This window comes from Schistocerca cancellata, chromosome 2, assembly GCF_023864275.1.
Source record: "Schistocerca cancellata isolate TAMUIC-IGC-003103 chromosome 2, iqSchCanc2.1, whole genome shotgun sequence".
In the NCBI taxonomy this organism is placed as follows: domain Eukaryota; kingdom Metazoa; phylum Arthropoda; class Insecta; order Orthoptera; family Acrididae; genus Schistocerca; species Schistocerca cancellata.
Window position 1 is genome coordinate 759,232,819 of NC_064627.1, and position 12,625 is coordinate 759,245,443.

The following is a 12,625-nucleotide window of genomic DNA, read 5'->3' on the forward strand; positions in this document are numbered from 1 at the left end:
TGTATAAACAACAAACGCACTGTGGTGAGTTACTCGTCGACTAAGCAGTTAAACTACGCTCCCTAGCCTCATGCGGTGCTCCCCATTGGACACCTCCAGTCTCGCCCCTGTTGCCATTAGCAGCCAATGTTGTTGCATAGTAGACAATATGTGGAGTGTCAAATGCCATAATCACTGATCTTTTACAACCTTGCACTCAAGGGGTTCCTTGTATTACAAAATAAAAATATGATTCACCACGAAGAAGTTATGTGAGTGGGAAGAAATTCGGCAGATGTGATGTACGTCAAAAGACAAACAAATGATTAAAATTTATTATTCGGAATGATTGATAAAGTGGTTGAACCCTCTTCTGAATGGTGTCATGCCTAATTCTGTCCAACTGGTTAGAGCGGCAAAATCCCCAGCTGGTTGGAGAGCCCTGCCCATAATTAGCCAAACGTTCTCAATTGGGGAGAGATCTGGCGAGCTTGCTGGCCAAGGCAGTGTTTGGCAAGTACAAGACAAGCAGCAGAAACTCTGTCCGTGTCCACCCTAGTGTTCTCTTGCTAAAATGTGAGCTCAGGATAGCTTACCACGAAGGGCACCAAAATGGGGCATAGAATATCGTCGAGGTACCACTGTGCTGTAAGAACGTCACGGATGACAACCAAAGGGGTCCTGCTACAAAATGTATTTGCTTCCCAGACCATAACTTATTGTTGTCGGGCAATATGGTTGGTGACTGTCAGACTAGTGGCCCACTGCTGTCTGGGGCGTCTCCAGATATGTCTTCACTGGTCATCGGTGTCGATCCGAAGCGGGACTCATCACTGAAAACAATTCTGCTCCAGTCAAGGAGATTCCAGGCTGAATGTGCCTGACACCACTGCAACGGGCTTGTTGGTTGAGAGGTCAATAGCAGTCGGCGCAAGGGGCTCAGCTCCCTTTTTGTGAGCTGCCTATCAATGGACCTTGTGGTCACTGAAGCACCAGTTGCACATCGGAACTATGATAATGATGAATCTGAGGTTGTGTGTGCCTCTCTGACGACTCCACGGTCCTCATGGTCTGTCGTTTCTCTAGGTCGCGTGCATTCTTCTTCATGCTGGGAACTGCCATGGTTTACGCATTCCTGCCAACGTTATCGAACAGTGGCATCGCTCCTATTCAAATGTCGAGGGATTCGCCGACTACTCAAACTGTCTACTTTGAACCCAACTACACGTCCTCTCTCGGTTGTTGACATCTGCAAATATTGTACATGCACTTGTCTGTGAGGCACAGTTACTATACAACTGAGTTCACAGAATGAAATTCGTAAAGACTTTATGCACTGGTATCGACGTTTCCCCTGTTTACTATCCTTGCCAGATGCGTGGTGAAATTGCTCTGCAAGATCACACGTTCATTCATGGGCCACCAAAGCTTAAACTTACCTCTATGAACATCAGTTTGTGAATGTTTTGCACAACTCTTCCCCCCCCCCCCCCCTCTCTCTCTCTGTCTCTCTCTCTCTCTCTCTCTCTCTCTCTCTCTCTCTCTCTCTCTCTCTCTCTCTCTCTCTCTCTCTCTCTCTCTGTAGTGTGAAAGACGTTCGATGAACTCTCTGCCAGACACTTTAGTGTGAATTACAATGTATTCATGTAGGTGTACAGCAAATATTTTGTTCCTGATTCTGAAATGCTGTTGCCTTACTGTTGCCAGGAATTCTATTTCTGTAATTGTTACATCACAATTTGGCATATGTTCAACAGGACAGAGGGTAGTTGGTATAGATTTACTGACAATAATATTATGAAGCACTTATTTGGATATGCTTAAAGAGGATAGTTACATTGTATCTAAATGTGCATCTTGTTATTCCATAGGTCTTAAGAAAAATGTGGTGATGTATCGAACACACATGGACAGGTCCCCATTAAAGAAATTACTTCGAGCTTACTGCAGCAGGCAGAAGAGATATTTGCTAATCCAACCTAAATTCAATATCGAGGCCATTCCATTCTCAATTAGCATGTGGGGAAAAAAGAACAACACGTTAAATCTTTACATATGTCACTGATCTGTGTATAAAGTTATCAAGTGAGGCAGATCTCGAATGATTAAATCTACTTTTTGCCCTGTCTATCTCTCTTATCTTATTCCCATGGCCTCTATGCGAGATGTACGATGGGTGGGGTAGAACTATCGGGCAGGCTACCTCAAACGCCAAAAATTACTGAGCAGTTTTTCGTAAGAACTATGTTATCACTCTCCCATAAAATCTATTTTATTGTGTAGATGAGAAATCAATCCAGGGATTGCATATGCGTATGTGAAAACCACTTTTGTTCATAAAGAGAGGACTACAAAAATGTATTATTTCTGGTAGCCTTCATTTTTCTTCTTAGAGAACTATGGTATGTAACATCATTTGACAACACCCTGTAGGAACAAATGTGTGGATGCGCCTTGTACAGTGACAGACAGACGCTAGGAAGAGACACCAAATATTTATGTCCACTAGTAGGTGCCTAGATGCAAACTAATAGCATTGTGAGACGTTATACTAAGAAATGCTAAGAATATAAATAAGGGATACGTGTATGCGGGTGCTGTATAAAGAGGATCCAACTGGGAAGCTGACAGATAGATCAGCGGATTGTTATGTTTGGTGGCTGGGTATTCTTAGATTTTTTAACTAGACTAATCTGGGACCACTGTCGCATGACAGCATAAATCTCCGCTTTAAAGTTATTTTGTTCATTAAGGGAGGACTACAAAAATTTATTATTTATTCCAGCCTTCATTTTTCTTCATAAAGAACTATCGTATGTAACAATATTTGACAATACCTTGCAGAAACAAATGTGTGGCTGTGTCTTGTACAGTGACGTGAAATACGATCAGTGGCATTGTCACAAGACAACTCGTTGGACACATCGATCACAGTTTACCACTGCATAGGTAGGAATGATCATCAAAATAAAATAAGAGAAATCAGAGCTCGAACAGAAAGGTTTAGGTGTTCGTTTTTCCGGCGCACTGTTCAGTAGTGGAATGGTAGAGAGATAGTATGATTGTAGCTCGATGCACCCTCTGCCAAGCACTTAAATATGAATTGCGGAGTAATCATGTAGATGTAGATGTAGATGCATATGCATGCAAATGAAAATTTAATGATTACATCACGGTTGTTTGTGGTTCTTCGATGTCGTGCAGAAGTTGTAGGAACTCGCCCATTTCACAGTTGTGGAATGAGGTTTAGGAAAATATCGAAGGAACAGCACACTGATCGATGATTGTCCTCCTGCGATGTAATTATTTTAATAGATGAGATTAGATTAGATTTACTTTCATTCCAGTTGATCCATAGTGAGGAGGTCCTCCAGGATGTGGAACATGTCAGAAAACAATAATACATGACAAATATTTACAACTGAACAAATAAGCTAATGTACCTTCCACAGGTCCCAAGTGGAATGCTCGTCTTTTTTTTTAATGAACACTGTATGAAAGAATCATTTTAGAAACACTAATGCACTGAATTTAAAAAATAAAAAAAGGGTTTTTTAGGTAATAAACATGTAGTAGAACTAATACAATACTCATTTACAATGAACTCATTACTGCACTGAAATGGTGGAGAAATTCATCAATGGAGTAGGAGTTGGCCACCAATAAATCCTTTAGGCTACTCTTAAACTGAATTTCAATGGTTGTTGAGCTTTTTGTGCCTGCTGGCAAGTTATTGAAAATGTATGTTCCTGAATAATGCACACCTTTTTGTACTAGAGTAAGTGACTCAATCCTTGTGAAGATTATTCTTATTTCTTGTATTGATTCCAGGAATTGAGCTGTTGGTTTGAAAAAGTGATATATTTTTAATGACAAATTTCATTAAGGAATAAATTTATTGGGAAGCAGTTGTTAGTATCCCTAGTTCCCTAAACAGGCTTCTGCAGGATATTCTTGAATTCAGACCACATATAACTCTTACTGGGTTTTGTGCCTGGAAAACTTTAGCTTGGCTTGATGAATTATCCCAAAAAATAATCCCATATGACATTATGGAACGAAAGTAAGCATGGTATGCAAGCTTTTTCATTTTTATATCCCCTATGTCTGACACAATTCGCATTGCAAATAAAGATTTGTTATATGCTTCAGCAGTTCTGAGGTATGCTCCTCCCAGTTGAATTTATTATCAAGCTGTAATCCCAAGAATTTAACACTGTCCACTTCGTCTATCTGCTTGTCATTGTATGTTAGGCATATACGTGTGGGACACCCCTTACAAGTTCTGAACTACATATAGTGTGTTTTTTCAGAGTTTAGTGACAAAGAATTGGCTAGGAACCAATTATTAATGTCCACAAGTATTTTGTTAGCCGATCTTTCTAAGACTACACTTGATTTACTATTCATTGCAATGTTTGTATCTTTGGCAAACAAAGCAAACTTGGCATCTGATAATGTTGCTGATGAAAGGTCACTGATATACACAAGAAAAAGTAGGGCTCTAAAATGGAACCTTGTGGGACCCCCACATGTAATTAGTTCCCAGTTGGATGATGCCTGATAGCTTAATACATGTCTCTTTCCTAAAAACACCCTTTGTTTCCTGCCAAAGATATAAGATTTGAACTATTTTGCAGCATTTCCTGTTAGATTAGATTAGATTAGATTAGATTAGATTAGATTTACTTTCATTCCAATTGATCCGTAGTGAGGAGGTCCTCCAGGATGTGGAACATGTCAGGAAAACAACAATACATGACAAATATTTACAACTAAAACAAATAAGCTAATGTACCATTCCACAGGTCCCAAGTGGAATGATCGTCATTTTTTAATGAACACTAAGAGTCATTTTACAAATACTAATGCACTGAATTTAAAATAAAAAAGTTTTTATTTATTTATAAGGTAATAAACATGTAATACAACTACTGTAATACTTATTTACAATGAACACATTACTGCGCTGAAATGGTGCAGAAGTTATGTTGTATTTATATACAAATCAGTTGGTTTTACTAAGAAATTCATCAATGGAGTAGGAGGAGTTGGCCAGCAATAAATCCTTTAGGCTTCTCTTAAACTGAATTTCATTGGCTGTTAAGCTTTTTATGGCTGCTGGCAAGTTATTGAAAATGTGTGTTCCTGAATAATGCACACCTTTTTGTACAAGACTAAGTGACTTTAAATCCTTGTGAAGATTATTCTTATTTCTAGTATTGATTCCATGAATTGAGCTGTTGGTTTGAAAAAGTGATATATTTTTAATGACAAATTTCATTAAGGAATAAATATATTGGGAAGCAGTTGTTAGTATCCCTAGTTCCCTAAACAGGCTTCTGCAGGATGTTCTTGAGTTCACACCACATATAATTCTTACTGCACGTTTTTGTGCCCAGAAAACTTTAGCTTGGCTTGATGAATTACCCCAAAAAATAATCCCATATGACATTATGGAATGAAAGTAAGCATAGTATGCCAGCTTTTTCATTTTTATATCCCCTATGTCTGACAAAATTCGCATTGCAAACAGAGATTTGTTAAGACGCTTCAGCAGTTCTGTGGTGTGCTCCTTCCAGTTGAATTTATTATCAAGCTGTAATCCCAAGAATTTAACACTGTCCACTTCTTCTATCTTCTTGTCATCGTATGTTAGACATATACTCTTGGGACACCCCTTACAAGTTCTGAACTGCATGTAGTGTGTTTTTTCAAAGTTTAGTGACAAAGAATTGGCTAGGAACCAGTGATTAATGTCCACAAATATTTTATTGGCTGATCTTTCTAAGACTACACTTGATTTGCTATTTATTGCAATGTTTGTATCATCAGCAAACAAAACAAACTTGGCATCTTGTAATGTTACTGATGAAAGGTCATTGATATACACAAGAAAAAGTAAGGGCCCCAAAATGGAACCTTGTGGGACCCCACAAGTAGTTAGTTCCCAGTTGGATGATGCCTGATAGCTTGATACATGTCTCTTTCCTAATAACACCCTTTGTTTCCTGCCAGAGATATAAGATTTGAACCATTTTGCAGCATATCCTGTTACACTATAATATTCTAGTTTACTTAAAAGGATATTGTGATTTACACAGTCAAATGCCTTTGACAGATCACAAAATATACCAGTTGCCTGCAATTTTTTGTCTAATGAATTAAGCACATTTTCACTGTAAGTGAAGATAGCCTTCTCAATATCAGAACCTTTTAGAAATCCAAACTGTGACTTTGACAGTATGTTATTTGAGACAAGATGGTTGTAAAGACGACTGTACATTACTTTTTCGAAAATTTTTGAGAATGCTGGTAACAGTGAAATTGGACGGAAATTTGATGCTATTTCTTTATCTCCCTTCTTAAACAGTGGCTTAACTTCAGCATATTTCAGCCATTCAGGAAATATTCCACTGATAAACGATTGGTTACACAGATAGCTTAATATGTTACTTAGCTCAGAATCACATTCTTTAATTAACTTTGTTGATATTTCATCATACCCACTAGATGTTTTTGATTTTAAAGATTTTATGATGGACATTATTTCTGTTGGGGTAGTGAGGGTCAAATTCATATTATGGAAGTTACTTGAAATGTCTGGTCTAAGGTAATCCATAGCAGCATCTACCGAACCTGACAACCCCATCTTTTCAGTAACAGTTATAAAATGTTTGTTAAAAAGTTCTGCAACACTATACACATCTGTCACCAATGTATCATTTACTCTTAATGCTATTTGTTCCTCTTCATGTCTGGTTCTACCGGTCTCCTCCTTCACTATATCCCATATTGTCTTTATTTTGTTATCTGATATGACTATCTTTTCCTTGTAATATATTTGCTTTGACATCCGTATTACAGTCTTTAATATTTTGCAGTATTTCTTATAATTTGCTATAGCATCAACATTGGAAATGTTTCGGATTGACAGATAGAGTTTTCTTTTTGTTTTACAAGATACCCCTATTCCTCGAGTAATCCATGGCTTCTTTGTAGACTTTGCTCTAACCTTGGTAAGTTTTGGGGGAAAGCAGTGTTCAAATAAGGTAAGCACTTTATTAGCAAAAATGTTATATTTTTCATTCATGCCATGAGCACTGTAAACATCAGTCCAGTGAATGTCTCTGAGGAGTGTCCTAAAATAATCAATTTTTGGCTTACTGATTACCCTCTTGAGCTCAGATTTAACAGATTTTATATCCTGTTCAGTATTAACATTTAACAGAAGGAACTGCATGTCATGGTCTGAGAGGCCATTGACTATTGGTTTTGTAATATAATTTTGTTCATTGGACTTTTCTATAAAGATATTATCAATGGCTGTTTGTGAGCAAGTGGCTATCCTAGTGGGGAACTTTACTGTGGGAATTAAGTTGAATGATAGTGTTACTAACTCAAATAAGTTCTTATTGGGAGAGTCTTTAAGGAAATCTACATTGAAATCACCAGCAACCACTATTTCTTTGTTTTTGGTTGTTAAATGGGCCAGTACAGCTTCAAGGTGGTTTACAAACAGATTAAAGTTACCTGCAGGTGCTCGATATACACTTAATATTATGAAAGATTTTTTGTGAAAATCTAATTCTGTTGCACATGCTTCCATATGCTGTTCTAGGCAAAATTTATGAATGTCAATGTTCTTAAATTTATGACAGTTCCTGATGAAAGTGGCAACTCCTCCTTTCTCCATTTCTGATCTACAAAAGTGAGATGCTAACCTAAACCCTGTAACACTTAAAAGTTCTATACCAGTGGTCACATGATGTTCAGAGAGGCAGATTATGTCAGCTGGGTTTGAAGACTCTAATTCATCTATGCAGATAGTTAATTCATTAATTTTATTTCTCAGTCCTCGAATATTTTGATGCAATAAAGATAGCTGACATTTCACATTGACCGAGTTAAAATTGGGTGGAGTTAAAATATCTGCTGACAGTTGAAAATTCTTAACCAATGGCTGTTTATGCTGATGTAATAAACTGGAATTATGTTTTTTGATTTCTTTCTCAAACTGAAGGTTTGTTTCAGTTCTAACCTCTCTTAAAATTTGCTTTCTTTCTGTCCTCCCTACCCTAAAAAAGGGTCTTTTCTGAATCCTATAACCACTGGTATTTTACCACTCATGACAGTGCCTCCCCCCTTTAACTTTCCTGCTATTTCCCCAGCCAATTTACCCTTCCCCTTCCTGTTGAGGTGAAGGCCATGCCTAGTATAATCCCACCTACTGAGAGAATCAACATGAACCACACCAATGTGTGACCCCGCATCCGACATGAGCAGCCGTTCCAGCTCCAAATTAACTCTCCTGACAGAAGAGTTCAAATGAGGTCGGTCATGGCGCCCAAGAACAGATACAAACTCAACACTAGTATGCCTCGATGCTGATGCAATCTTTGCCAGGTCACACTCTATACTGTACCCAGGATCTCTGTCAATACTGTTACCTGCCCCACCCTCTATAACCACGGTGTCTTCCTTAGTGAAATCTTTGCAAAGTGATCCTAAATCCTCTGTCACCTGCTCCAGACCAGCACTAGGTTTAAAAAAATTGGTGACCTGGTATTCTGATCCTAGTTCATCCTGCAAGAGTTGGCCAACACCTCTTCCATGGGAACTACCTAACAACAACACTTTCTTTCTCTTTTCTGATTTCCCTACATTCTTACTTTTCAATTTGCTGCTGAAAGTTTGTTGTGCCCTGTCTACACCTGCAACTGCTTACACCATAATATTCTAATTTACTGTACTTACAAGGATATTGTGATTTACACAGTCAAATGCCTTTGACATATCACAAAATATACCAGTTACCTGCATATATATATATATATATATATATATATATATATATATATATATATATACACCTAAAAACAAAGATGATGTGACTTACCAATGAAAATGCTGGCAGGTCGACAGACACACAAACGAACAGAAACATACACACAAAATTCAAGCTTTCGCAACAAACTGTTGCCTCATCAGGAAAGAGGGAAGGAGAGGGAAAGACGAAAGGATGTGGGTTTTAAGGGAGAGGGTAAGGAGTCATTCCAGTCCCGGGAGCGGAAAGACTTACCTCAGGGGGAAAAAAGGACGGGTATACACTCGCGCACACACACACATATCCATCCACACATATACAGACACAAGCAGACATATTTGATGCTTCGCGCGCGCGCGAGTGTATACCCGTCCTTTTTTCCCCCCTAAGGTAAGTCTTTCCGCTCCTGGGATTGGAATGACTCCTTACCCTCTCCCTTAAAACCCACATCCTTTCGTCCTTCCCTCTTTCCTGATGAAGCAACCACTGGTTGCGAAAGCTAGAATTTTGTGTGTATGTTTGTGTTTGTTTGTGTCTATCGACGTGCCAGCGCTTTCGTTTGGTAAGTCACATCATCTTTGTTTATATATATATATATATATATATATATATATATATATATATATATATATATATATATATATATATATATATATAAAATAGAGGGAAACATTCCACGTGGGAAAAATATATCTAAAAACAAAGATGGTGTGACTTACCAAACGAAAGCTCTGGCACATCGATAGACACACGAACAAATGCAAACATACACACAAAATTCGAGCTTTCGCAACCCACGGTTGCTTCATCAGGAAAGAGGGAAGGAGAGGGAAAGATGAAATGATGTGGGTTTTAAGGGAGAGGGTATAAGGAGTCATTCCATTCCCTAAGGTAAGTCTTTCCGCTCCCGGGATTGGAATGACTCCTTACCCTCTCCCTTAAAACCCACATCCTTTCATCTTTCCCTCTCCTTCCCTCTTTCCTGATGAAGCAGACGTGGGTTTCGAAAGCTCGAATTTTGTGTGTATGTTTGCGTTTTTTTGTGTGTCTATCGACGTGCCAGCGCTTTCATTTGGTAAGTCACATCATCTTTGCAAGGCACTGAGGTGGAGAGCAAGCGATCAAACCCAGACGTGTTGAGATGTGTGTATCCATCAAGCAAAGTAAAGTGCATACCATTCCTATCTAATGCCAGTGGTGGTGGTAGGCGTTCACAACAGAAATTTAGAGTTGTGTTGTGAGTTGTATATATTCGAATTTTTCCGTCATTATTTACGAGTCTGCTATAACCCTAACTGCCCTACTCCTCTCATGCACCCGTATAGTGATGTCACTATTTTTTTAACACACTAATAATGCAGGGAAGAGTTCCTCGTAAACTTAGTACGTATTTGTGTAATGGGCTAATTGTTGAACATTGGATATCGGTGAATTTGTTAAAAGTCTCAGTATTGTAATTGTTAAAAATTTAAAATCATGTATTTAGATATATTTTGAAATGCAAACGTGATTATTTTTGAATACTGGGAGAAAAATTGGTAAAATTGTAACGAATTGCAAATAGGAATGGGAGTTGCTCATAGGCTGGAGTGCTTACACATAGTGATTCAGTAGTACCCCAGTTACATACTAAGATGTCAATGTATCTTCCGTCCCGGCGGGATCAGGGCTTTTCACCTGCCTCGAGATGGGTGTTTGTGTTGTCTTCATCATTTCATCATCATCATGAAAGTGGCGAGACTGGGCTGAGCAAAGGCTCGGACTTTGTACGGGCGCTGATAACCGTGCAGTTGAGCGCCCCACAAACCAATCATCATCATCATCATCATCATCATTGTACCTTCCGTCGTAAATTATGTTAACATATCCTGCTATTTTGCAGTATATTCCGTAAAATCATTAAATTATAGTAATTCAACCACGCCTTAATCACAAACTGCAAAGTCGAAGTGTTGTACCTCATAAATTATGGTAATAATGACCACCATTTTTAAGTAGGATTATTCTGCTGCTGATGATCCTTCCACTGCAGCATGCAGACCTCGAATAATGAAACTCCCGAACTTGGAATAGTAATAAAGGGGAGAGGGGTGCACTTCAATCATGTCTTCCTATTGGTCTTGAGAGAGACTGGCGAGGGGATCGGGAGGGGGAGGATGACCACCTCATACAAGGGGGGGACTGCACCTACTCTCCACTACCGATTTCGTCAAGACTTATGGTGTATGCAGGGCTTGGCCAAAAATTAAACTAAAAGAAGTGCGAGCTCCAAATACCCAAACGTAACACGTGACAGGTATCGGGTTACTTCCTAACTTCGGATACAAAAGCATGCAGTTGCCACAGAGGGATGGGCGGTGACCTAGAGAGGACCTTCGCCTGATGTCTACTTAGCTCTTCTTCTTATATCTTCGGCGGCAGCTGTGACTGAGCGGTTCTAGGCGCTTCAGTCCGGAATTGCGCGACTGTTATGGTCGCAGGTTCGAATCCTGCCTCGGGCATGGATGTGTGTGACGTCCTTAGGTTAGTTAGGTTTAAGTAGACGTTCTAGGGGACTGATGACCTCAGATGTTAAGTCCCATAGTGCTCAGAGCCATTTGAACCATTTTCATCAACCTCATCCCCAGAAAAGAATGCACAGCTTTGTAAAAGACACAGGTAAAGTGCAGTCGTACAGCTACGCGTGCATCAGAGTAATCTGATAGCAGAAAACAAAGTTTGCAGACAATAGCATAGCTGGTAACTGAAGAAAACGTCTCAAGCCAAGATTGTTAAAAAGCATTTTATTAGATGACCGATTTCGGCAGAGCTGTGCCGTTATCATTGGACCTTATGCTTTGTTTCTATCGAAGCTGGTGATGCAGTATAATGCTTTATTAACGATCTTGGCTTTTGAAGTTTTCTTCAGGTACCATCAAAGCAGAAGATCCAATGATGACAGGATAGCTCTGTCGAAACCAGTCAACCAATAAAATGACTATTTAGCAATCTTGGCATGTTAAGTTTTGTTCGTTTACTATACATTGCAGACGTTCCTCAGAGTGACCGTGTCCACCAGAATATATAATACCATACACCAGACACTTTCTATAATTGTAGGGTAAGTGTAAATTACACACATCAAAAAAAGTTTTTCATCACCTCGGTTCCGAGAGTTCTGGAAACTGTACAGAAAATTGGAATAGAGATCAACAAAACATCATTTCCGCCCTTTTTATTGCTCATGAAAACCACACATTGCATGTTGTACCACCATACAGCGAGATCTTCAGAGGTGGTGGTCCAGATTGCTGTACACACCGGTACCTCCGATACCCAGTAATACGTCCTGTTGCATTGATACATGCCTCTATTCGTCATGGCAAACTATCCACAAGTTCATCAAGGTACTGTTGGTTCAGATTATCCCACTCTTCAACGGTGATTCGGCGTAGATCTCTCAGTGGTTTGTGGCTCACGACGTCCATAAACAGCCCTTTTCAATCTATCCCAGGCATGTTTGATAGGGTTCATGTCTGGAGGACATGTTGTCCACTCTAATCGAGTGATGTCGTTATACGGAAGGAAGTCATTCACAAGATGTGCACTATGGGGGCGCGAATTGTCGTCCATGAAGACGAATGCCTCGCCAATATACTACGAATAAGGTTGCACTGTCAGTCAGAGGATGGCATTCACGTATCGTACAGCTGTTACGGCGCCTTCCATGACCACCAGCGGCGTACGTCGGCCCCACATAATGCCAGCCAAAACAGCAGGGAACCTCCACCTTGCTGCAATCGCTGGACAGCGTGTCTAAGGCGTTCAGCCTGACCAGGT